Raw genomic sequence first — 25,445 nt, 5'->3', positions numbered from 1 at the left:
AGTGAGGACTGCAGTTGCTGGAAATCAGAGTCTCGATTAGAGTGGTGCTGGAAAAGCAACGCAAGTCAGACAGCATCCTGATTTTCCTGCTCCTCGGATTCTGCCTGAATTGAAGGGCTGAATGGCCTACCCCTGCACTTATTTTCTATGTTTCGATGTTAAATGCATGGCTCAGAGATTGACGTGAGTTGGAAGTAACCCTGCGATTAACTGTTCATCCTCATGATTTTATAAACATCAAGAAATTGTTGGCAAAGTGTTTCGACGTTGACAGTGGAGCTGATGCAGCGTAAAGTCACCACCGTCCTCCAGGAGCACTGCTCTCTGATGAGGGAGCGATCGATGGGTGGTAGTTGAACCTGAGGGGATGAGCTTGAAAAGGGGAATCTTTCATGCTGAGTCCATTTGGCTGTGGGAATTGAAGCCAGGCTGTTGGATTTGTGTTGTATTACAGGCCAGCGTGTGAACCAGTTTGTAGGAGGCAGGTAATGAGAGCGCGTGGATCAGCAGTGGACGAAGTTGAACACAGATGGTAGGACACAACGAAATGGCTGTTTTACAGCAGCAGCGGATTACTTTACAGATAGATATTCAAACATGAAAACAACAATAACTAATATCTGAATCATCTCCACAGAGGTAGCAGAATGATCTAAAGAAGAATTCAAATTGACAACAAATCAAAATTTCACATACGAACATTCTATCTAATACCAATGAAACAGAGGGCGCCGCCGTCCAATCCTCGGTAGTATAGTGGTTAGTATCCCCGCCTGTCACGCGGGAGACCGGGGTTCAATTCCCCGCCGGGGAGTCGGTGGCATTTTGAGGGGTAAGCTCCATATCTCAACTCCGGAGTGCCGTATTCAAGTCCCGTTTGCTCCAAAGGTGTGCATTCACATGTCCGAGCAGTCTGCTCTTGTAAACAATCTGACCAACAAACAAAACCGAAAATTGTCTCAATTCTGCTCTCCCTGGCAAACTTACACTTTCATCTATCCAGGCACCCATTCGAGACTTCCTGCTTTTTGACGACAAATGAAAAATGCCGTCCTGAAGAATGGTCACTGGACCAGAAACGTTGACTGCGTTCTTCCCCCACTCTCACCCCCACTCCAGATGCTGACTTTCTCCAGCAATTTCTGTTTCCCATTCTGATTTTCATGTTACTTCGTCCCGTCAGTGGGCATATAACTCCCGCGCAAACGGAGTGCAAATGAAAACCTTTAAGCAACCGGTAGCGACAAATGAATGTGAGGTTTTTTTACACCCTCCCTCACATCAAAAAGGGGTCAGTCCCCCTCAGAGATTGGACCCGATCCTGCGATTAAGGTGATGCAACACCATCCCCTGCTGCTGGCAGACTGTACTACACCCACAGTGGAAAGTCAAAGTCATCTGCGAAGCATTTTTGTCTGCTCTTCTCGATAGAAGGACAAAGCCCAGTGGCTGGGTTAACATGTAGGTCAACACAGAGGCAAGGTTGAGAAAGCAGAACCTTCACTGTGGTCTGCTGCACGTGCAGGAACTGAACCTACACTGTTGGCATCATAGAATCACCACAGTGTGGAAGCAGGCCATTCAGACGGACAAGTCCACACCGACCCTTCTGAAGAGAAACCCATGCAGATCCACGTTCAGTCATGATGATATTGAATGGTGGTGCTGTCTTGAAGGGCTGAATGGCACAAGTGAGGACTGCAGTTGCTGGAAATCAGAGTCTCGATTAGAGTGGTGCTGGAAAAGCAACGCAAGTCAGACAGCATCCTGATTTTCCTGCTCCTCGGATTCTGCCTGAATTGAAGGGCTGAATGGCCTACCCCTGCACTTATTTTCTATGTTTCGATGTTAAATGCATGGCTCAGAGATTGACGTGAGTTGGAAGTAACCCTGCGATTAACTGTTCATCCTCATGATTTTATAAACATCAAGAAATTGTTGGCAAAGTGTTTCGACGTTGACAGTGGAGCTGATGCAGCGTACAGTAAAGTCACCACCGTCCTCCAGGAGCACTGCTCTCTGATGAGGGAGCGATCGATGGGTGGTAGTTGAACCTGAGGGGATGAGCTTGAAAAGGGGAATCTTTCATGCTGAGTCCATTTGGCTGTGGGAATTGAAGCCAGGCTGTTGGATTTGTGTTGTATTACAGGCCAGCGTGTGAACCAGTTTGTAGGAGGCAGGTAATGAGAGCGCGTGGATCAGCAGTGGACGAAGTTGAACACAGATGGTAGGACACAAGGAAATGGCTGTTTTACAGCAGCAGCGGATTACTTTACAGATAGATATTCAAACATGAAAACAACAATAACTAATATCTGAATCATCTCCACAGAGGTAGCAGAATGATCTAAAGAAGAATTCAAATTGACAACAAATCAAAATTTCACATAAGAACATTCTATCTAATACCAATGAAACAGAGAGCGACGCCGTCCAATCCTCGGTAGTATAGTGGTTAGTATCCCCGCCTGTCACGCGGGAGACCGGGGTTCAATTCCCCGCCGGGGAGTCGGTGGCATTTTGAGGGGTCAGCTCCATATCTCAACCCCGGAGTGCCGTTTTCAAGTCCCGTTTGCTCCAAAGGTGTGCATTCACATGTCCGAGCAGTCTGCTCTTGTAAACAATCTGACCAACAAACAAAACCGAAAATTGTCTCAATTCTGCTCTCCCTGGCAAACTTACACTTTCATCTATCCAGGCACCCATTCGAGACTTCCTGCTTTTTGACGACAAATGAAAAATGCCGTCCTGAAGAATGGTCACTGGACCAGAAACGTTGACTGCGTTCTTCCCCCACTCACACCCCCACTCCAGATGCTGACTTTCTCCAGCAATTTCTGTTTCCCATTCTGATTTTCTTGTTACTTCGTCCCGTCAGTGGGCATATAACTCCCGCGCAAACGGAGTGCAAATGAAAACCTTTAAGCAACCGGTAGCGACAAATGAATGTGAGGTTTTTTTACACCCTCCCTCACATCAAAAAGGGGTCAGTCCCCCTCAGAGATTGGACCCGATCCTGCGATTAAGGTGATGCAACACCATCCCCTGCTGCTGGCAGACTGTACTACACCCACAGTGGAAAGTCAAAGTCATCTGAGAAGCATTTTTGTCTGCTCTTCTCGATAGAAGGACAAAGCCCAGTGGCTGGGTTAACATGTAGGTCAACACAGAGGCAAGGTTGAGAAAGCAGAACCTTCACTGTGGTCTGCTGCACGTGCAGGAAGTGAACCTACACTGTTGGCATCATAGAATCACCACAGTGTGGAAGCAGGCCATTCAGACGGACAAGTCCACACCGACCCTTCTGAAGAGAAACCCATGCAGATCCACGTTCAGTCATGATGATATTGAATGGTGGTGCTGTCTTGAAGGGCTGAATGGCACAAGTGAGGACTGCAGTTGCTGGAAATCAGAGTCTCGATTAGAGTGGTGCTGGAAAAGCAACGCAAGTCAGACAGCATCCTGATTTTCCTGCTCCTCGGATTCTGCCTGAATTGAAGGGCTGAATGGCCTACCCCTGCACTTATTTTCTATGTTTCGATGTTAAATGCATGGCTCAGAGATTGACGTGAGTTGGAAGTAACCCTGCGATTAACTGTTCATCCTCATGATTTTATAAACATCAAGAAATTGTTGGCAAAGTGTTTCGACGTTGACAGTGGAGCTGATGCAGCGTAAAGTCACCACCGTCCTCCAGGAGCACTGCTCTCTGATGAGGGAGCGATCGATGGGTGGTAGTTGAACCTGAGGGGATGAGCTTGAAAAGGGGAATCTTTCATGCTGAGTCCATTTGGCTGTGGGAATTGAAGCCAGGCTGTTGGATTTGTGTTGTATTACAGGCCAGCGTGTGAACCAGTTTGTAGGAGGCAGGTAATGAGAGCGCGTGGATCAGCAGTGGACGAAGTTGAACACAGATGGTAGGACACAAGGAAATGGCTGTTTTATAGCAGCAGCGGATTACTTTACAGATAGATATTCAAACATGAAAACAACAATAACTAATATCTGAATCATCTCCACAGAGGTAGCAGAATGATCTAAAGAAGAATTCAAATTGACAACAAATCAAAATTTCACATACGAACATTCTATCTAATACCAATGAAACAGAGGGCGCCGCCGTCCAATCCTCGGTAGTATAGTGGTTAGTATCCCCGCCTGTCACGCGGGAGACCGGGGTTCAATTCCCCGCCGGGGAGTCGGTGGCATTTTGAGGGGTAAGCTCCATATCTCAACTCCGGAGTGCCGTATTCAAGTCCCGTTTGCTCCAAAGGTGTGCATTCACATGTCCGAGCAGTCTGCTCTTGTAAACAATCTGACCAACAAACAAAACCGAAAATTGTCTCAATTCTGCTCTCCCTGGCAAACTTACACTTTCATCTATCCAGGCACCCATTCGAGACTTCCTGCTTTTTGACGACAAATGAAAAATGCCGTCCTGAAGAATGGTCACTGGACCAGAAACGTTGACTGCGTTCTTCCCCCACTCTCACCCCCACTCCAGATGCTGACTTTCTCCAGCAATTTCTGTTTCCCATTCTGATTTTCATGTTACTTCGTCCCGTCAGTGGGCATATAACTCCCGCGCAAACGGAGTGCAAATGAAAACCTTTAAGCAACCGGTAGCGACAAATGAATGTGAGGTTTTTTTACACCCTCCCTCACATCAAAAAGGGGTCAGTCCCCCTCAGAGATTGGACCCGATCCTGCGATTAAGGTGATGCAACACCATCCCCTGCTGCTGGCAGACTGTACTACACCCACAGTGGAAAGTCAAAGTCATCTGAGAAGCATTTTTGTCTGCTCTTCTCGATAGAAGGACAAAGCCCAGTGGCTGGGTTAACATGTAGGTCAACACAGAGGCAAGGTTGAGAAAGCAGAACCTTCACTGTGGTCTGCTGCACGTGCAGGAAGTGAACCTACACTGTTGGCATCATAGAATCACCACAGTGTGGAAGCAGGCCATTCAGACGGACAAGTCCACACCGACCCTTCTGAAGAGAAACCCATGCAGATCCACGTTCAGTCATGATGATATTGAATGGTGGTGCTGTCTTGAAGGGCTGAATGGCACAAGTGAGGACTGCAGTTGCTGGAAATCAGAGTCTCGATTAGAGTGGTGCTGGAAAAGCAACGCAAGTCAGACAGCATCCTGATTTTCCTGCTCCTCGGATTCTGCCTGAATTGAAGGGCTGAATGGCCTACCCCTGCACTTATTTTCTATGTTTCGATGTTAAATGCATGGCTCAGAGATTGACGTGAGTTGGAAGTAACCCTGCGATTAACTGTTCATCCTCATGATTTTATAAACATCAAGAAATTGTTGGCAAAGTGTTTCGACGTTGACAGTGGAGCTGATGCAGCGTACAGTAAAGTCACCACCGTCCTCCAGGAGCACTGCTCTCTGATGAGGGAGCGATCGATGGGTGGTAGTTGAACCTGAGGGGATGAGCTTGAAAAGGGGAATCTTTCATGCTGAGTCCATTTGGCTGTGGGAATTGAAGCCAGGCTGTTGGATTTGTGTTGTATTACAGGCCAGCGTGTGAACCAGTTTGTAGGAGGCAGGTAATGAGAGCGCGTGGATCAGCAGTGGACGAAGTTGAACACAGATGGTAGGACACAAGGAAATGGCTGTTTTACAGCAGCAGCGGATTACTTTACAGATAGATATTCAAACATGAAAACAACAATAACTAATATCTGAATCATCTCCACAGAGGTAGCAGAATGATCTAAAGAAGAATTCAAATTGACAACAAATCAAAATTTCACATAAGAACATTCTATCTAATACCAATGAAACAGAGAGCGACGCCGTCCAATCCTCGGTAGTATAGTGGTTAGTATCCCCGCCTGTCACGCGGGAGACCGGGGTTCAATTCCCCGCCGGGGAGTCGGTGGCATTTTGAGGGGTCAGCTCCATATCTCAACCCCGGAGTGCCGTTTTCAAGTCCCGTTTGCTCCAAAGGTGTGCATTCACATGTCCGAGCAGTCTGCTCTTGTAAACAATCTGACCAACAAACAAAACCGAAAATTGTCTCAATTCTGCTCTCCCTGGCAAACTTACACTTTCATCTATCCAGGCACCCATTCGAGACTTCCTGCTTTTTGACGACAAATGAAAAATGCCGTCCTGAAGAATGGTCACTGGACCAGAAACGTTGACTGCGTTCTTCCCCCACTCACACCCCCACTCCAGATGCTGACTTTCTCCAGCAATTTCTGTTTCCCATTCTGATTTTCTTGTTACTTCGTCCCGTCAGTGGGCATATAACTCCCGCGCAAACGGAGTGCAAATGAAAACCTTTAAGCAACCGGTAGCGACAAATGAATGTGAGGTTTTTTTACACCCTCCCTCACATCAAAAAGGGGTCAGTCCCCCTCAGAGATTGGACCCGATCCTGCGATTAAGGTGATGCAACACCATCCCCTGCTGCTGGCAGACTGTACTACACCCACAGTGGAAAGTCAAAGTCATCTGAGAAGCATTTTTGTCTGCTCTTCTCGATAGAAGGACAAAGCCCAGTGGCTGGGTTAACATGTAGGTCAACACAGAGGCAAGGTTGAGAAAGCAGAACCTTCACTGTGGTCTGCTGCACGTGCAGGAAGTGAACCTACACTGTTGGCATCATAGAATCACCACAGTGTGGAAGCAGGCCATTCAGACGGACAAGTCCACACCGACCCTTCTGAAGAGAAACCCATGCAGATCCACGTTCAGTCATGATGATATTGAATGGTGGTGCTGTCTTGAAGGGCTGAATGGCACAAGTGAGGACTGCAGTTGCTGGAAATCAGAGTCTCGATTAGAGTGGTGCTGGAAAAGCAACGCAAGTCAGACAGCATCCTGATTTTCCTGCTCCTCGGATTCTGCCTGAATTGAAGGGCTGAATGGCCTACCCCTGCACTTATTTTCTATGTTTCGATGTTAAATGCATGGCTCAGAGATTGACGTGAGTTGGAAGTAACCCTGCGATTAACTGTTCATCCTCATGATTTTATAAACATCAAGAAATTGTTGGCAAAGTGTTTCGACGTTGACAGTGGAGCTGATGCAGCGTACAGTAAAGTCACCACCGTCCTCCAGGAGCACTGCTCTCTGATGAGGGAGCGATCGATGGGTGGTAGTTGAACCTGAGGGGATGAGCTTGAAAAGGGGAATCTTTCATGCTGAGTCCATTTGGCTGTGGGAATTGAAGCCAGGCTGTTGGATTTGTGTTGTATTACAGGCCAGCGTGTGAACCAGTTTGTAGGAGGCAGGTAATGAGAGCGCGTGGATCAGCAGTGGACGAAGTTGAACACAGATGGTAGGACACAACGAAATGGCTGTTTTACAGCAGCAGCGGATTACTTTACAGATAGATATTCAAACATGAAAACAACAATAACTAATATCTGAATCATCTCCACAGAGGTAGCAGAATGATCTAAAGAAGAATTCAAATTGACAACAAATCAAAATTTCACATAAGAACATTCTATCTAATACCAATGAAAGAGAGGGCGCCGCCGTCCAATCCTCGGTAGTATAGTGGTTAGTATCCCCGCCTGTCACGCGGGAGACCGGGGTTCAATTCCCCGCCGGGGAGTCGGTGGCATTTTGAGGGGTAAGCTCCATATCTCAACTCCGGAGTGCCGAATTCAAGTCCCGTTTGCTCCAAAGGTGTGCATTCACATGTCCGAGCAGTCTGCTCTTGTAAACAATCTGACCAACAAACAAAACCGAAAATTGTCTCAATTCTGCTCTCCCTGGCAAACTTACACTTTCATCTATCCAGGCACCCATTCGAGACTTCCTGCTTTTTGACGACAAATGAAAAATGCCGTCCTGAAGAATGGTCACTGGACCAGAAACGTTGACTGCGTTCTTCCCCCACTCTCACCCCCACTCCAGATGCTGACTTTCTCCAGCAATTTCTGTTTCCCATTCTGATTTTCTTGTTACTTCGTCCCGTCAGTGGGCATATAACTCCCGCGCAAACGGAGTGCAAATGAAAACCTTTAAGCAACCGGTAGCGACAAATGAATGTGAGGTTTTTTTACACCCTCCCTCACATCAAAAAGGGGTCAGTCCCCCTCAGAGATTGGACCCGATCCTGCGATTAAGGTGATGCAACACCATCCCCTGCTGCTGGCAGACTGTACTACACCCACAGTGGAAAGTCAAAGTCATCTGAGAAGCATTTTTGTCTGCTCTTCTCGATAGAAGGACAAAGCCCAGTGGCTGGGTTAACATGTAGGTCAACACAGAGGCAAGGTTGAGAAAGCAGAACCTTCACTGTGGTCTGCTGCACGTGCAGGAAGTGAACCTACACTGTTGGCATCATAGAATCACCACAGTGTGGAAGCAGGCCATTCAGACGGACAAGTCCACACCGACCCTTCTGAAGAGAAACCCATGCAGATCCACGTTCAGTCATGATGATATTGAATGGTGGTGCTGTCTTGAAGGGCTGAATGGCACAAGTGAGGACTGCAGTTGCTGGAAATCAGAGTCTCGATTAGAGTGGTGCTGGAAAAGCAACGCAAGTCAGACAGCATCCTGATTTTCCTGCTCCTCGGATTCTGCCTGAATTGAAGGGCTGAATGGCCTACCCCTGCACTTATTTTCTATGTTTCGATGTTAAATGCATGGCTCAGAGATTGACGTGAGTTGGAAGTAACCCTGCGATTAACTGTTCATCCTCATGATTTTATAAACATCAAGAAATTGTTGGCAAAGTGTTTCGACGTTGACAGTGGAGCTGATGCAGCGTACAGTAAAGTCACCACCGTCCTCCAGGAGCACTGCTCTCTGATGAGGGAGCGATCGATGGGTGGTAGTTGAACCTGAGGGGATGAGCTTGAAAAGGGGAATCTTTCATGCTGAGTCCATTTGGCTGTGGGAATTGAAGCCAGGCTGTTGGATTTGTGTTGTATTACAGGCCAGCGTGTGAACCAGTTTGTAGGAGGCAGGTAATGAGAGCGCGTGGATCAGCAGTGGACGAAGTTGAACACAGATGGTAGGACACAAGGAAATGGCTGTTTTACAGCAGCAGCGGATTACTTTACAGATAGATATTCAAACATGAAAACAACAATAACTAATATCTGAATCATCTCCACAGAGGTAGCAGAATGATCTAAAGAAGAATTCAAATTGACAACAAATCAAAATTTCACATAAGAACATTCTATCTAATACCAATGAAACAGTGGGCGACGCCGTGCAATCCTCGGTAGTATAGTGGTTAGTATCCCCGCCTGTCACGCGGGAGACCGGGGTTCAATTCCCCGCCGGAGAGTCGGTGGCATTTTGAGGGGTCAGCTCCATATCTCAACCCCGGAGTGCCGTTTTCAAGTCCCGTTTGCTCCAAAGGTGTGCATTCACATGTCCGAGCAGTCTGCTCTTGTAAACAATCTGACCAACAAACAAAACCGAAAATTGTCTCAATTCTGCTCTCCCTGGCAAACTTACACTTTCATCTATCCAGGCACCCATTCGAGACTTCCTGCTTTTTGACGACAAATGAAAAATGCCGTCCTGAAGAATGGTCACTGGACCAGAAACGTTGACTGCGTTCTTCCCCCACTCACACCCCCACTCCAGATGCTGACTTTCTCCAGCAATTTCTGTTTCCCATTCTGATTTTCTTGTTACTTCGTCCCGTCAGTGGGCATATAACTCCCGCGCAAACGGAGTGCAAATGAAAACCTTTAAGCAACCGGTAGCGACAAATGAATGTGAGGTTTTTTTACACCCTCCCTCACATCAATAAGGGGTCAGTCCCCCTCAGAGATTGGACCCGATCCTGCGATTAAGGTGATGCAACACCATCCCCTGCTGCTGGCAGACTGTACTACACCCACAGTGGAAAGTCAAAGTCATCTGAGAAGCATTTTTGTCTGCTCTTCTCGATAGAAGGACAAAGCCCAGTGGCTGGGTTAACATGTAGGTCAACACAGAGGCAAGGTTGAGAAAGCAGAACCTTCACTGTGGTCTGCTGCACGTGCAGGAAGTGAACCTACACTGTTGGCATCATAGAATCACCACAGTGTGGAAGCAGGCCATTCAGACGGACAAGTCCACACCGACCCTTCTGAAGAGAAACCCATGCAGATCCACGTTCAGTCATGATGATATTGAATGGTGGTGCTGTCTTGAAGGGCTGAATGGCACAAGTGAGGACTGCAGTTGCTGGAAATCAGAGTCTCGATTAGAGTGGTGCTGGAAAAGCAACGCAAGTCAGACAGCATCCTGATTTTCCTGCTCCTCGGATTCTGCCTGAATTGAAGGGCTGAATGGCCTACCCCTGCACTTATTTTCTATGTTTCGATGTTAAATGCATGGCTCAGAGATTGACGTGAGTTGGAAGTAACCCTGCGATTAACTGTTCATCCTCATGATTTTATAAACATCAAGAAATTGTTGGCAAAGTGTTTCGACGTTGACAGTGGAGCTGATGCAGCGTACAGTAAAGTCACCACCGTCCTCCAGGAGCACTGCTCTCTGATGAGGGAGCGATCGATGGGTGGTAGTTGAACCTGAGGGGATGAGCTTGAAAAGGGGAATCTTTCATGCTGAGTCCATTTGGCTGTGGGAATTGAAGCCAGGCTGTTGGATTTGTGTTGTATTACAGGCCAGCGTGTGAACCAGTTTGTAGGAGGCAGGTAATGAGAGCGCGTGGATCAGCAGTGGACGAAGTTGAACACAGATGGTAGGACACAAGGAAATGGCTGTTTTATAGCAGCAGCGGATTACTTTACAGATAGATATTCAAACATGAAAACAACAATAACTAATATCTGAATCATCTCCACAGAGGTAGCAGAATGATCTAAAGAAGAATTCAAATTGACAACAAATCAAAATTTCACATACGAACATTCTATCTAATACCAATGAAACAGAGGGCGCCGCCGTCCAATCCTCGGTAGTATAGTGGTTAGTATCCCCGCCTGTCACGCGGGAGACCGGGGTTCAATTCCCCGCCGGGGAGTCGGTGGCATTTTGAGGGGTAAGCTCCATATCTCAACTCCGGAGTGCCGTATTCAAGTCCCGTTTGCTCCAAAGGTGTGCATTCACATGTCCGAGCAGTCTGCTCTTGTAAACAATCTGACCAACAAACAAAACCGAAAATTGTCTCAATTCTGCTCTCCCTGGCAAACTTACACTTTCATCTATCCAGGCACCCATTCGAGACTTCCTGCTTTTTGACGACAAATGAAAAATGCCGTCCTGAAGAATGGTCACTGGACCAGAAACGTTGACTGCGTTCTTCCCCCACTCTCACCCCCACTCCAGATGCTGACTTTCTCCAGCAATTTCTGTTTCCCATTCTGATTTTCATGTTACTTCGTCCCGTCAGTGGGCATATAACTCCCGCGCAAACGGAGTGCAAATGAAAACCTTTAAGCAACCGGTAGCGACAAATGAATGTGAGGTTTTTTTACACCCTCCCTCACATCAAAAAGGGGTCAGTCCCCCTCAGAGATTGGACCCGATCCTGCGATTAAGGTGATGCAACACCATCCCCTGCTGCTGGCAGACTGTACTACACCCACAGTGGAAAGTCAAAGTCATCTGAGAAGCATTTTTGTCTGCTCTTCTCGATAGAAGGACAAAGCCCAGTGGCTGGGTTAACATGTAGGTCAACACAGAGGCAAGGTTGAGAAAGCAGAACCTTCACTGTGGTCTGCTGCACGTGCAGGAACTGAACCTACACTGTTGGCATCATAGAATCACCACAGTGTGGAAGCAGGCCATTCAGACGGACAAGTCCACACCGACCCTTCTGAAGAGAAACCCATGCAGATCCACGTTCAGTCATGATGATATTGAATGGTGGTGCTGTCTTGAAGGGCTGAATGGCACAAGTGAGGACTGCAGTTGCTGGAAATCAGAGTCTCGATTAGAGTGGTGCTGGAAAAGCAACGCAAGTCAGACAGCATCCTGATTTTCCTGCTCCTCGGATTCTGCCTGAATTGAAGGGCTGAATGGCCTACCCCTGCACTTATTTTCTATGTTTCGATGTTAAATGCATGGCTCAGAGATTGACGTGAGTTGGAAGTAACCCTGCGATTAACTGTTCATCCTCATGATTTTATAAACATCAAGAAATTGTTGGCAAAGTGTTTCGACGTTGACAGTGGAGCTGATGCAGCGTACAGTAAAGTCACCACCGTCCTCCAGGAGCACTGCTCTCTGATGAGGGAGCGATCGATGGGTGGTAGTTGAACCTGAGGGGATGAGCTTGAAAAGGGGAATCTTTCATGCTGAGTCCATTTGGCTGTGGGAATTGAAGCCAGGCTGTTGGATTTGTGTTGTATTACAGGCCAGCGTGTGAACCAGTTTGTAGGAGGCAGGTAATGAGAGCGCGTGGATCAGCAGTGGACGAAGTTGAACACAGATGGTAGGACACAAGGAAATGGCTGTTTTACAGCAGCAGCGGATTACTTTACAGATAGATATTCAAACATGAAAACAACAATAACTAATATCTGAATCATCTCCACAGAGGTAGCAGAATGATCTAAAGAAGAATTCAAATTGACAACAAATCAAAATTTCACATAAGAACATTCTATCTAATACCAATGAAACAGAGAGCGACGCCGTCCAATCCTCGGTAGTATAGTGGTTAGTATCCCCGCCTGTCACGCGGGAGACCGGGGTTCAATTCCCCGCCGGGGAGTCGGTGGCATTTTGAGGGGTCAGCTCCATATCTCAACCCCGGAGTGCCGTTTTCAAGTCCCGTTTGCTCCAAAGGTGTGCATTCACATGTCCGAGCAGTCTGCTCTTGTAAACAATCTGACCAACAAACAAAACCGAAAATTGTCTCAATTCTGCTCTCCCTGGCAAACTTACACTTTCATCTATCCAGGCACCCATTCGAGACTTCCTGCTTTTTGACGACAAATGAAAAATGCCGTCCTGAAGAATGGTCACTGGACCAGAAACGTTGACTGCGTTCTTCCCCCACTCACACCCCCACTCCAGATGCTGACTTTCTCCAGCAATTTCTGTTTCCCATTCTGATTTTCTTGTTACTTCGTCCCGTCAGTGGGCATATAACTCCCGCGCAAACGGAGTGCAAATGAAAACCTTTAAGCAACCGGTAGCGACAAATGAATGTGAGGTTTTTTTACACCCTCCCTCACATCAAAAAGGGGTCAGTCCCCCTCAGAGATTGGACCCGATCCTGCGATTAAGGTGATGCAACACCATCCCCTGCTGCTGGCAGACTGTACTACACCCACAGTGGAAAGTCAAAGTCATCTGAGAAGCATTTTTGTCTGCTCTTCTCGATAGAAGGACAAAGCCCAGTGGCTGGGTTAACATGTAGGTCAACACAGAGGCAAGGTTGAGAAAGCAGAACCTTCACTGTGGTCTGCTGCACGTGCAGGAAGTGAACCTACACTGTTGGCATCATAGAATCACCACAGTGTGGAAGCAGGCCATTCAGACGGACAAGTCCACACCGACCCTTCTGAAGAGAAACCCATGCAGATCCACGTTCAGTCATGATGATATTGAATGGTGGTGCTGTCTTGAAGGGCTGAATGGCACAAGTGAGGACTGCAGTTGCTGGAAATCAGAGTCTCGATTAGAGTGGTGCTGGAAAAGCAACGCAAGTCAGACAGCATCCTGATTTTCCTGCTCCTCGGATTCTGCCTGAATTGAAGGGCTGAATGGCCTACCCCTGCACTTATTTTCTATGTTTCGATGTTAAATGCATGGCTCAGAGATTGACGTGAGTTGGAAGTAACCCTGCGATTAACTGTTCATCCTCATGATTTTATAAACATCAAGAAATTGTTGGCAAAGTGTTTCGACGTTGACAGTGGAGCTGATGCAGCGTACAGTAAAGTCACCACCGTCCTCCAGGAGCACTGCTCTCTGATGAGGGAGCGATCGATGGGTGGTAGTTGAACCTGAGGGGATGAGCTTGAAAAGGGGAATCTTTCATGCTGAGTCCATTTGGCTGTGGGAATTGAAGCCAGGCTGTTGGATTTGTGTTGTATTACAGGCCAGCGTGTGAACCAGTTTGTAGGAGGCAGGTAATGAGAGCGCGTGGATCAGCAGTGGACGAAGTTGAACACAGATGGTAGGACACAACGAAATGGCTGTTTTACAGCAGCAGCGGATTACTTTACAGATAGATATTCAAACATGAAAACAACAATAACTAATATCTGAATCATCTCCACAGAGGTAGCAGAATGATCTAAAGAAGAATTCAAATTGACAACAAATCAAAATTTCACATAAGAACATTCTATCTAATACCAATGAAAGAGAGGGCGCCGCCGTCCAATCCTCGGTAGTATAGTGGTTAGTATCCCCGCCTGTCACGCGGGAGACCGGGGTTCAATTCCCCGCCGGGGAGTCGGTGGCATTTTGAGGGGTAAGCTCCATATCTCAACTCCGGAGTGCCGAATTCAAGTCCCGTTTGCTCCAAAGGTGTGCATTCACATGTCCGAGCAGTCTGCTCTTGTAAACAATCTGACCAACAAACAAAACCGAAAATTGTCTCAATTCTGCTCTCCCTGGCAAACTTACACTTTCATCTATCCAGGCACCCATTCGAGACTTCCTGCTTTTTGACGACAAATGAAAAATGCCGTCCTGAAGAATGGTCACTGGACCAGAAACGTTGACTGCGTTCTTCCCCCACTCTCACCCCCACTCCAGATGCTGACTTTCTCCAGCAATTTCTGTTTCCCATTCTGATTTTCTTGTTACTTCGTCCCGTCAGTGGGCATATAACTCCCGCGCAAACGGAGTGCAAATGAAAACCTTTAAGCAACCGGTAGCGACAAATGAATGTGAGGTTTTTTTACACCCTCCCTCACATCAAAAAGGGGTCAGTCCCCCTCAGAGATTGGACCCGATCCTGCGATTAAGGTGATGCAACACCATCCCCTGCTGCTGGCAGACTGTACTACACCCACAGTGGAAAGTCAAAGTCATCTGAGAAGCATTTTTGTCTGCTCTTCTCGATAGAAGGACAAAGCCCAGTGGCTGGGTTAACATGTAGGTCAACACAGAGGCAAGGTTGAGAAAGCAGAACCTTCACTGTGGTCTGCTGCACGTGCAGGAAGTGAACCTACACTGTTGGCATCATAGAATCACCACAGTGTGGAAGCAGGCCATTCAGACGGACAAGTCCACACCGACCCTTCTGAAGAGAAACCCATGCAGATCCACGTTCAGTCATGATGATATTGAATGGTGGTGCTGTCTTGAAGGGCTGAATGGCACAAGTGAGGACTGCAGTTGCTGGAAATCAGAGTCTCGATTAGAGTGGTGCTGGAAAAGCAACGCAAGTCAGACAGCATCCTGATTTTCCTGCTCCTCGGATTCTGCCTGAATTGAAGGGCTGAATGGCCTACCCCTGCACTTATTTTCTATGTTTCGATGTTAAATGCATGGCTCAGAGATTGACGTGAGTTGGAAGTAACCCTGCGATTAACTGTTCATCCTCATGATTTTATAAACATCAAGAAATTGTTGGCAAAGTGTTTCGACGTTGACAGTGGAGCTGATGCAGCGTACAGTAAAGTCACCACCGTCCTCCAGGAGCACTGCTCTCTGATGAGGGAGCGATCGATGGGTGGTAGTTGAACCTGAGGGGATGAGCTTGAAAAGGGGAATCTTTCATGCTGAGTCCATTTGGCTGTGGGAATTGAAGCCAGGCTGTTGGATTTGTGTTGTATTACAGGCCAGCGTGTGAACCAGTTTGTAGGAGGCAGGTAATGAGAGCGCGTGGATCAGCAGTGGACGAAGTTGAACACAGATGGTAGGACACAAGGAAATGGCTGTTTTACAGCAGCAGCGGATTACTTTACAGATAGATATTCAAACATGAAAACAACAATAACTAATATCTGAATCATCTCCACAGAGGTAGCAGAATGATCTAAAGAAGAATTCAAATTGACAACAAATCAAAATTTCACATAAGAACATTCTATCTAATACCAATGAAACAGTGGGCGACGCCGTGCAATCCTCGGTAGTATAGTGGTTAGTATCCCCGCCTGTCACGCGGGAGACCGGGGTTCAATTCCCCGCCGGAGAGTCGGTGGCATTTTGAGGGGTCAGCTCCATATCTCAACCCCGGAGTGCCGTTTTCAAGTCCCGTTTGCTCCAAAGGTGTGCATTCACATGTCCGAGCAGTCTGCTCTTGTAAACAATCTGACCAACAAACAAAACCGAAAATTGTCTCAATTCTGCTCTCCCTGGCAAACTTACACTTTCATCTATCCAGGCACCCATTCGAGACTTCCTGCTTTTTGACGACAAATGAAAAATGCCGTCCTGAAGAATGGTCACTGGACCAGAAACGTTGACTGCGTTCTTCCCCCACTCACACCCCCACTCCAGATGCTGACTTTCTCCAGCAATTTCTGTTTCCCATTCTGATTTTCTTGTTACTTCGTCCCGTCAGTGGGCATATAACTCCCGCGCAAACGGAGTGCAAATGAAAACCTTTAAGCAACCGGTAGCGACAAATGAATGTGAGGTTTTTTTACACCCTCCCTCACATCAAAAAGGGGTCAGTCCCCCTCAGAGATTGGACCCGATCCTGCGATTAAGGTGATGCAACACCATCCCCTGCTGCTGGCAGACTGTACTACACCCACAGTGGAAAGTCAAAGTCATCTGAGAAGCATTTTTGTCTGCTCTTCTCGATAGAAGGACAAAGCCCAGTGGCTGGGTTAACATGTAGGTCAACACAGAGGCAAGGTTGAGAAAGCAGAACCTTCACTGTGGTCTGCTGCACGTGCAGGAAGTGAACCTACACTGTTGGCATCATAGAATCACCACAGTGTGGAAGCAGGCCATTCAGACGGACAAGTCCACACCGACCCTTCTGAAGAGAAACCCATGCAGATCCACGTTCAGTCATGATGATATTGAATGGTGGTGCTGTCTTGAAGGGCTGAATGGCACAAGTGAGGACTGCAGTTGCTGGAAATCAGAGTCTCGATTAGAGTGGTGCTGGAAAAGCAACGCAAGTCAGACAGCATCCTGATTTTCCTGCTCCTCGGATTCTGCCTGAATTGAAGGGCTGAATGGCCTACCCCTGCACTTATTTTCTATGTTTCGATGTTAAATGCATGGCTCAGAGATTGACGTGAGTTGGAAGTAACCCTGCGATTAACTGTTCATCCTCATGATTTTATAAACATCAAGAAATTGTTGGCAAAGTGTTTCGACGTTGACAGTGGAGCTGATGCAGCGTACAGTAAAGTCACCACCGTCCTCCAGGAGCACTGCTCTCTGATGAGGGAGCGATCGATGGGTGGTAGTTGAACCTGAGGGGATGAGCTTGAAAAGGGGAATCTTTCATGCTGAGTCCATTTGGCTGTGGGAATTGAAGCCAGGCTGTTGGATTTGTGTTGTATTACAGGCCAGCGTGTGAACCAGTTTGTAGGAGGCAGGTAATGAGAGCGCGTGGATCAGCAGTGGACGAAGTTGAACACAGATGGTAGGACACAACGAAATGGCTGTTTTACAGCAGCAGCGGATTACTTTACAGATAGATATTCAAACATGAAAACAACAATAACTAATATCTGAATCATCTCCACAGAGGTAGCAGAATGATCTAAAGAAGAATTCAAATTGACAACAAATCAAAATTTCACATAAGAACATTCTATCTAATACCAATGAAAGAGAGGGCGACGCCGTCCAATCCTCGGTAGTATAGTGGTTAGTATCCCCGCCTGTCACGCGGGAGACCGGGGTTCAATTCCCCGCCGGGGAGTCGGTGGCATTTTGAGGGGTAAGCTCCATATCTCAACTCCGGAGTGCCGAATTCAAGTCCCGTTTGCTCCAAAGGTGTGCATTCACATGTCCGAGCAGTCTGCTCTTGTAAACAATCTGACCAACAAACAAAACCGAAAATTGTCTCAATTCTGCTCTCCCTGGCAAACTTACACTTTCATCTATCCAGGCACCCATTCGAGACTTCCTGCTTTTTGACGACAAATGAAAAATGCCGTCCTGAAGAATGGTCACTGGACCAGAAACGTTGACTGCGTTCTTCCCCCACTCTCACCCCCACTCCAGATGCTGACTTTCTCCAGCAATTTCTGTTTCCCATTCTGATTTTCTTGTTACTTCGTCCCGTCAGTGGGCATATAACTCCCGCGCAAACGGAGTGCAAATGAAAACCTTTAAGCAACCGGTAGCGACAAATGAATGTGAGGTTTTTTTACACCCTCCCTCACATCAAAAAGGGGTTAGTCCCCCTCAGAGATTGGACCCGATCCTGCGATTAAGGTGATGCAACACCATCCCCTGCTGCTGGCAGACTGTACTACACCCACAGTGGAAAGTCAAAGTCATCTGAGAAGCATTTTTGTCTGCTCTTCTCGATAGAAGGACAAAGCCCAGTGGCTGGGTTAACATGTAGGTCAACACAGAGGCAAGGTTGAGAAAGCAGAACCTTCACTGTGGTCTGCTGCACGTGCAGGAACTGAACCTACACTGTTGGCATCATAGAATCACCACAGTGTGGAAGCAGGCCATTCAGACGGACAAGTCCACACCGACCCTTCTGAAGAGAAACCCATGCAGATCCACGTTCAGTCATGATGATATTGAATGGTGGTGCTGTCTTGAAGGGCTGAATGGCACAAGTGAGGACTGCAGTTGCTGGAAATCAGAGTCTCGATTAGAGTGGTGCTGGAAAAGCAACGCAAGTCAGACAGCATCCTGATTTTCCTGCTCCTCGGATTCTGCCTGAATTGAAGGGCTGAATGGCCTACCCCTGCACTTATTTTCTATGTTTCGATGTTAAATGCATGGCTCAGAGATTGACGTGAGTTGGAAGTAACCCTGCGATTAACTGTTCATCCTCATGATTTTATAAACATCAAGAAATTGTTGGCAAAGTGTTTCGACGTTGACAGTGGAGCTGATGCAGCGTACAGTAAAGTCACCACCGTCCTCCAGGAGCACTGCTCTCTGATGAGGGAGCGATCGATGGGTGGTAGTTGAACCTGAGGGGATGAGCTTGAAAAGGGGAATCTTTCATGCTGAGTCCATTTGGCTGTGGGAATTGAAGCCAGGCTGTTGGATTTGTGTTGTATTACAGGCCAGCGTGTGAACCAGTTTGTAGGAGGCAGGTAATGAGAGCGCGTGGATCAGCAGTGGACGAAGTTGAACACAGATGGTAGGACACAAGGAAATGGCTGTTTTATAGCAGCAGCGGATTACTTTACAGATAGATATTCAAACATGAAAACAACAATAACTAATATCTGAATCATCTCCACAGAGGTAGCAGAATGATCTAAAGAAGAATTCAAATTGACAACAAATCAAAATTTCACATACGAACATTCTATCTAATACCAATGAAACAGAGGGCGACGCCGTGCAATCCTCGGTAGTATAGTGGTTAGTATCCCCGCCTGTCACGCGGGAGACCGGGGTTCAATTCCCCGCCGGGGAGTCGGTGGCATTTTGAGGGGTAAGCTCCATATCTCAACTCCGGAGTGCCGTTTTCAAGTCCCGTTTGCTCCAAAGGTGTGCATTCACATGTCCGAGCAGTCTGCTCTTGTAAACAATCTGACCAACAAACAAACCGAAAATTGTCTCAATTCTGCTCTCCCTGGCAAACTTACACTTTCATCTATCCAGGCACCCATTCGAGACTTCCTGCTTTTTGACGACAAATGAAAAATGCCGTCCTGAAGAATGGTCACTGGACCAGAAACGTTGACTGCGTTCTTCCCCCACTCACACCCCCACTCCAGATGCTGACTTTCTCCAGCAATTTCTGTTTCCCATTCTGATTTTCTTGTTACTTCGTCCCGTCAGTGGGCATATAACTCCCGTGCAAACGGAGTGCAAATGAAAACCTTTAAGCAACCGGTAGCGACAAATGAATGTGAGGTTTTTTTACACCCTCCCTCACATCAAAAAGGGGTCAGTCCCCCTCAGAGATTGGACCCGATCCTGCGATTAAGGTGATGCAACACCATCCCCTGCTGCTGGCAGACTGTACTACACCCACAGTGGAAAGTCAAAGTCATCTGAGAAGCATTTTTGTCTGCTCTTCTCGACAGAAGGACAAAGCCCAGTGGCTGGGTTAACATGTAGGTCAACACAGAGGCAAGGTTGAGAAAGCAGAACCTTCACTGTGGTCTGCTGCACGTGCAGGAACTGAACCTACACTGTTGGCATCATAGAATCACCACAGTGTGGAAGCAGGCCATTCAGACGGACAAGTCCACACCGACCCTTCTGAAGAGAAACCCATGCAGATCCACGTTCAGTCATGATGATATTGAATGGTGGTGCTGTCTTGAAGGGCTGAATGGCACAAGTGAGGACTGCAGTTGCTGGAAATCAGAGTCTCGATTAGAGTGGTGCTGGAAAAGCAACGCAAGTCAGACAGCATCCTGATTTTCCTGCTCCTCGGATTCTGCCTGAATTGAAGGGCTGAATGGCCTACCCCTGCACTTATTTTCTATGTTTCGATGTTAAATGCATGGCTCAGAGATTGACGTGAGTTGGAAGTAACCCTGCGATTAACTGTTCATCCTCATAATTTTATAAACATCAAGAAATTGTTGGCAAAGTGTTTCGACGTTGACAGTGGAGCTGATGCAGCGTACAGTAAAGTCACCACCGTCCTCCAGGAGCACTGCTCTCTGATGAGGGAGCGATCGATGGGTGGTAGTTGAACCTGAGGGGATGAGCTTGAAAAGGGGAATCTTTCATGCTGAGTCCATTTGGCTGTGGGAATTGAAGCCAGGCTGTTGGATTTGTGTTGTATTACAGGCCAGCGTGTGAACCAGTTTGTAGGAGGCAGGTAATGAGAGCGCGTGGATCAGCAGTGGACGAAGTTGAACACAGATGGTAGGACACAAGGAAATGGCTGTTTTACAGCAGCAGCGGATTACTTTACAGATAGATATTCAAACATGAAAACAACAATAACTAATATCTGAATCATCTCCACAGAGGTAGCAGAATGATCTAAAGAAGAATTCAAATTGACAACAAATCAAAATTTCACATAAGAACATTCTATCTAATACCAATGAAACAGAGGGCGACGCCGTCCAATCCTCGGTAGTATAGTGGTTAGTATCCCCGCCTGTCACGCGGGAGACCGGGGTTCAATTCCCCGCCGGGGAGTCGGTGGCATTTTGAGGGGTAAGCTCCATATCTCAACTCCGGAGTGCCGTTTTCAAGTCCCGTTTGCTCCAAAGGTGTGCATTCACATGTCCGAGCAGTCTGCTCTTGTAAACAATCTGACCAACAAACAAAACCGAAAATTGTCTCAATTCTGCTCTCCCTGGCAAACTTACACTTTCATCTATCCAGGCACCCATTCGAGACTTCCTGCTTTTTGACGACAAATGAAAAATGCCGTCCTGAAGAATGGTCACTGGACCAGAAACGTTGACTGCGTTCTTCCCCCACTCACACCCCCACTCCAGATGCTGACTTTCTCCAGCAATTTCTGTTTCCCATTCTGATTTTCTTGTTACTTCGTCCCGTCAGTGGGCATATAACTCCCGCGCAAACGGAGTGCAAATGAAAACCTTTAAGCAACCGGTAGCGACAAATGAATGTGAGGTTTTTTTACACCCTCCCTCACATCAAAAAGGGGTCAGTCCCCCTCAGAGATTGGACCCGATCCTGCGATTAAGGTGATGCAACACCATCCCCTGCTGCTGGCAGACTGTACTACACCCACAGTGGAAAGTCAAAGTCATCTGAGAAGCATTTTTGTCTGCTCTTCTCGATAGAAGGACAAAGCCCAGTGGCTGGGTTAACATGTAGGTCAACACAGAGGCAAGGTTGAGAAAGCAGAACCTTCACTGTGGTCTGCTGCACGTGCAGGAACTGAACCTACACTGTTGGCATCATAGAATCACCACAGTGTGGAAGCAGGCCATTCAGACGGACAAGTCCACACCGACCCTTCTGAAGAGAAACCCATGCAGATCCACGTTCAGTCATGATGATATTGAATGGTGGTGCTGTCTTGAAGGGCTGAATGGCACAAGTGAGGACTGCAGTTGCTGGAAATCAGAGTCTCGATTAGAGTGGTGCTGGAAAAGCAACGCAAGTCAGACAGCATCCTGATTTTCCTGCTCCTCGGATTCTGCCTGAATTGAAGGGCTGAATGGCCTACCCCTGCACTTATTTTCTATGTTTCGATGTTAAATGCATGGCTCAGAGATTGACGTGAGTTGGAAGTAACCCTGCGATTAACTGTTCATCCTCATGATTTTATAAACATCAAGAAATTGTTGGCAAAGTGTTTCGACGTTGACAGTGGAGCTGATGCAGCGTACAGTAAAGTCACCACCGTCCTCCAGGAGCACTGCTCTCTGATGAGGGAGCGATCGATGGGTGGTAGTTGAACCTGAGGGGATGAGCTTGAAAAGGGGAATCTTTCATGCTGAGTCCATTTGGCTGTGGGAATTGAAGCCAGGCTGTTGGATTTGTGTTGTATTACAGGCCAGCGTGTGAACCAGTTTGTAGGAGGCAGGTAATGAGAGCGCGTGGATCAGCAGTGGACGAAGTTGAACACAGATGGTAGGACACAAGGAAATGGCTGTTTTACAGCAGCAGCGGATTACTTTACAGATAGATATTCAAACATGAAAACAACAATAACTAATATCTGAATCATCTCCACAGAGGTAGCAGAATGATCTAAAGAAGAATTCAAATTGACAACAAATCAAAATTTCACATACGAACATTCTATCTAATACCAATGAAACAGAGGGCGACGCCGTCCAATCCTCGGTAGTATAGTGGTTAGTATCCCCGCCTGTCACGCGGGAGACCGGGGTTCAATTCCCCGCCGGGGAGTCGGTGGCATTTTGAGGGGTAAGCTCCATATCTCAACTCCGGAGTGCCGTTTTCAAGTCCCGTTTGCTCCAAAGGTGTGCATTCACATGTCCGAGCAGTCTGCTCTTGTAAACAATCTGACCAACAAACAAAACCGAAAATTGTCTCAATTCTGCTCTCCCTGGCAAACTTACACTTTCATCTATCCAGGCACCCATTCGAGACTTCCTGCTTTTTGACGACAAATGAAAAATGCCGTCCTGAAGAATGGTCACTGGACCAGAAACGTTGACTGCGTTCTTCCCCCACTCACACCCCCACTCCAGATGCTGACTTTCTCCAGCAATTTCTGTTTCCCATTCTGATTTTCTTGTTACTTCGTCCCGTCAGTGGGCATATAACTCCCGCGCAAACGGAGTGCAAATGAAAACCTTTAAGCAACCGGTAGCGACAAATGAATGTGAGGTTTTTTTACACCCTCCCTCACATCAAAAAGGGGTCAGTCCCCCTCAGAGATTGGACCCGATCCTGCGATTAAGGTGATGCAACACCATCCCCTGCTGCTGGCAGACTGTACTACACCCACAGTGGAAAGTCAAAGTCATCTGAGAAGCATTTTTGTCTGCTCTTCTCGATAGAAGGACAAAGCCCAGTGGCTGGGTTAACATGTAGGTCAACACAGAGGCAAGGTTGAGAAAGCAGAACCTTCACTGTGGTCTGCTGCACGTGCAGGAACTGAACCTACACTGTTGGCATCATAGAATCACCACAGTGTGGAAGCAGGCCATTCAGACGGACAAGTCCACACCGACCCTTCTGAAGAGAAACCCATGCAGATCCACGTTCAGTCATGATGATATTGAATGGTGGTGCTGTCTTGAAGGGCTGAATGGCACAAGTGAGGACTGCAGTTGCTGGAAATCAGAGTCTCGATTAGAGTGGTGCTGGAAAAGCAACGCAAGTCAGACAGCATCCTGATTTTCCTGCTCCTCGGATTCTGCCTGAATTGAAGGGCTGAATGGCCTACCCCTGCACTTATTTTCTATGTTTCGATGTTAAATGCATGGCTCAGAGATTGACGTGAGTTGGAAGTAACCCTGCGATTAACTGTTCATCCTCATGATTTTATAAACATCAAGAAATTGTTGGCAAAGTGTTTCGACGTTGACAGTGGAGCTGATGCAGCGTACAGTAAAGTCACCACCGTCCTCCAGGAGCACTGCTCTCTGATGAGGGAGCGATCGATGGGTGGTAGTTGAACCTGAGGGGATGAGCTTGAAAAGGGGAATCTTTCATGCTGAGTCCATTTGGCTGTGGGAATTGAAGCCAGGCTGTTGGATTTGTGTTGTATTACAGGCCAGCGTGTGAACCAGTTTGTAGGAGGCAGGTAATGAGAGCGCGTGGATCAGCAGTGGACGAAGTTGAACACAGATGGTAGGACACAACGAAATGGCTGTTTTACAGCAGCAGCGGATTACTTTACAGATAGATATTCAAACATGAAAACAACAATAACTAATATCTGAATCATCTCCACAGAGGTAGCAGAATGATCTAAAGAAGAATTCAAATTGACAACAAATCAAAATTTCACATAAGAACATTCTATCTAATACCAATGAAACAGAGAGCGACCCCGTCCAATCCTCGGTAGTATAGTGGTTAGTATCCCCGCCTGTCACGCGGGAGACCGGGGTTCAATTCCCCGCCGGGGAGTCGGTGGCATTTTGAGGGGTCAGCTCCATATCTCAACCCCGGAGTGCCGTTTTCAAGTCCCGTTTGCTCCAAAGGTGTGCATTCACATGTCCGAGCAGTCTGCTCTTGTAAACAATCTGACCAACAAACAAAACCGAAAATTGTCTCAATTCTGCTCTCCCTGGCAAACTTACACTTTCATCTATCCAGGCACCCATTCGAGACTTCCTGCTTTTTGACGACAAATGAAAAATGCCGTCCTGAAGAATGGTCACTGGACCAGAAACGTTGACTGCGTTCTTCCCCCACTCACACCCCCACTCCAGATGCTGACTTTCTCCAGCAATTTCTGTTTCCCATTCTGATTTTCTTGTTACTTCGTCCCGTCAGTGGGCATATAACTCCCGCGCAAACGGAGTGCAAATGAAAACCTTTAAGCAACCGGTAGCGACAAATGAATGTGAGGTTTTTTTACACCCTCCCTCACATCAAAAAGGGGTCAGTCCCCCTCAGAGATTGGACCCGATCCTGCGATTAAGGTGATGCAACACCATCCCCTGCTGCTGGCAGACTGTACTACACCCACAGTGGAAAGTCAAAGTCATCTGAGAAGCATTTTTGTCTGCTCTTCTCGATAGAAGGACAAAGCCCAGTGGCTGGGTTAACATGTAGGTCAACACAGAGGCAAGGTTGAGAAAGCAGAACCTTCACTGTGGTCTGCTGCACGTGCAGGAAGTGAACCTACACTGTTGGCATCATAGAATCACCACAGTGTGGAAGCAGGCCATTCAGACGGACAAGTCCACACCGACCCTTCTGAAGAGAAACCCATGCAGATCCACGTTCAGTCATGATGATATTGAATGGTGGTGCTGTCTTGAAGGGCTGAATGGCACAAGTGAGGACTGCAGTTGCTGGAAATCAGAGT

The 25,445-nt window shown here is 47.3% G+C and overlaps 13 non-coding genes across 13 annotated transcripts; all 13 read left to right on the top strand.

The window, feature by feature from the left end:
- The first annotated feature begins 742 nt into the window (after nt 1-742).
- trnad-guc (transfer RNA aspartic acid (anticodon GUC)) lies at nt 743-814 on the top strand. Its single transcript has one exon. It is a non-coding gene; the product is annotated as a tRNA-Asp (tRNA).
- A 1,623-nt stretch (nt 815-2,437) lies between these two features.
- On the top strand, nt 2,438-2,509 carry trnad-guc (transfer RNA aspartic acid (anticodon GUC)). Its single transcript has one exon. It is a non-coding gene; the product is annotated as a tRNA-Asp (tRNA).
- A 1,618-nt stretch (nt 2,510-4,127) lies between these two features.
- Nucleotides 4,128-4,199, top strand: trnad-guc (transfer RNA aspartic acid (anticodon GUC)). The gene has a single exon. It is a non-coding gene; the product is annotated as a tRNA-Asp (tRNA).
- A 1,623-nt stretch (nt 4,200-5,822) lies between these two features.
- On the top strand, nt 5,823-5,894 carry trnad-guc (transfer RNA aspartic acid (anticodon GUC)). The gene has a single exon. It is a non-coding gene; the product is annotated as a tRNA-Asp (tRNA).
- A 1,623-nt stretch (nt 5,895-7,517) lies between these two features.
- trnad-guc (transfer RNA aspartic acid (anticodon GUC)) lies at nt 7,518-7,589 on the top strand. Its single transcript has one exon. It is a non-coding gene; the product is annotated as a tRNA-Asp (tRNA).
- Nucleotides 7,590-10,907: 3,318 nt separating this feature from the next.
- trnad-guc (transfer RNA aspartic acid (anticodon GUC)) lies at nt 10,908-10,979 on the top strand. Its single transcript has one exon. It is a non-coding gene; the product is annotated as a tRNA-Asp (tRNA).
- Nucleotides 10,980-12,602: 1,623 nt separating this feature from the next.
- On the top strand, nt 12,603-12,674 carry trnad-guc (transfer RNA aspartic acid (anticodon GUC)). Its single transcript has one exon. It is a non-coding gene; the product is annotated as a tRNA-Asp (tRNA).
- A 1,623-nt stretch (nt 12,675-14,297) lies between these two features.
- trnad-guc (transfer RNA aspartic acid (anticodon GUC)) lies at nt 14,298-14,369 on the top strand. Its single transcript has one exon. It is a non-coding gene; the product is annotated as a tRNA-Asp (tRNA).
- Nucleotides 14,370-17,687: 3,318 nt separating this feature from the next.
- Nucleotides 17,688-17,759, top strand: trnad-guc (transfer RNA aspartic acid (anticodon GUC)). Its single transcript has one exon. It is a non-coding gene; the product is annotated as a tRNA-Asp (tRNA).
- Nucleotides 17,760-19,382: 1,623 nt separating this feature from the next.
- trnad-guc (transfer RNA aspartic acid (anticodon GUC)) lies at nt 19,383-19,454 on the top strand. Its single transcript has one exon. It is a non-coding gene; the product is annotated as a tRNA-Asp (tRNA).
- Nucleotides 19,455-21,076: 1,622 nt separating this feature from the next.
- On the top strand, nt 21,077-21,148 carry trnad-guc (transfer RNA aspartic acid (anticodon GUC)). Its single transcript has one exon. It is a non-coding gene; the product is annotated as a tRNA-Asp (tRNA).
- A 1,623-nt stretch (nt 21,149-22,771) lies between these two features.
- On the top strand, nt 22,772-22,843 carry trnad-guc (transfer RNA aspartic acid (anticodon GUC)). Its single transcript has one exon. It is a non-coding gene; the product is annotated as a tRNA-Asp (tRNA).
- Nucleotides 22,844-24,466: 1,623 nt separating this feature from the next.
- On the top strand, nt 24,467-24,538 carry trnad-guc (transfer RNA aspartic acid (anticodon GUC)). Its single transcript has one exon. It is a non-coding gene; the product is annotated as a tRNA-Asp (tRNA).
- Nucleotides 24,539-25,445: the final 907 nt, after the last annotated feature.

Source organism: Chiloscyllium plagiosum, unplaced genomic scaffold (genome assembly GCF_037043375.1).
Source record: "Chiloscyllium plagiosum isolate Xiang-an unplaced genomic scaffold, Cpla_swu_hap1 HiC_scaffold_35, whole genome shotgun sequence".
Taxonomy (NCBI): Eukaryota; Metazoa; Chordata; class Chondrichthyes; order Orectolobiformes; family Hemiscylliidae; genus Chiloscyllium; species Chiloscyllium plagiosum.
This window is presented reverse-complemented; position numbering and strand designations above follow the sequence as displayed.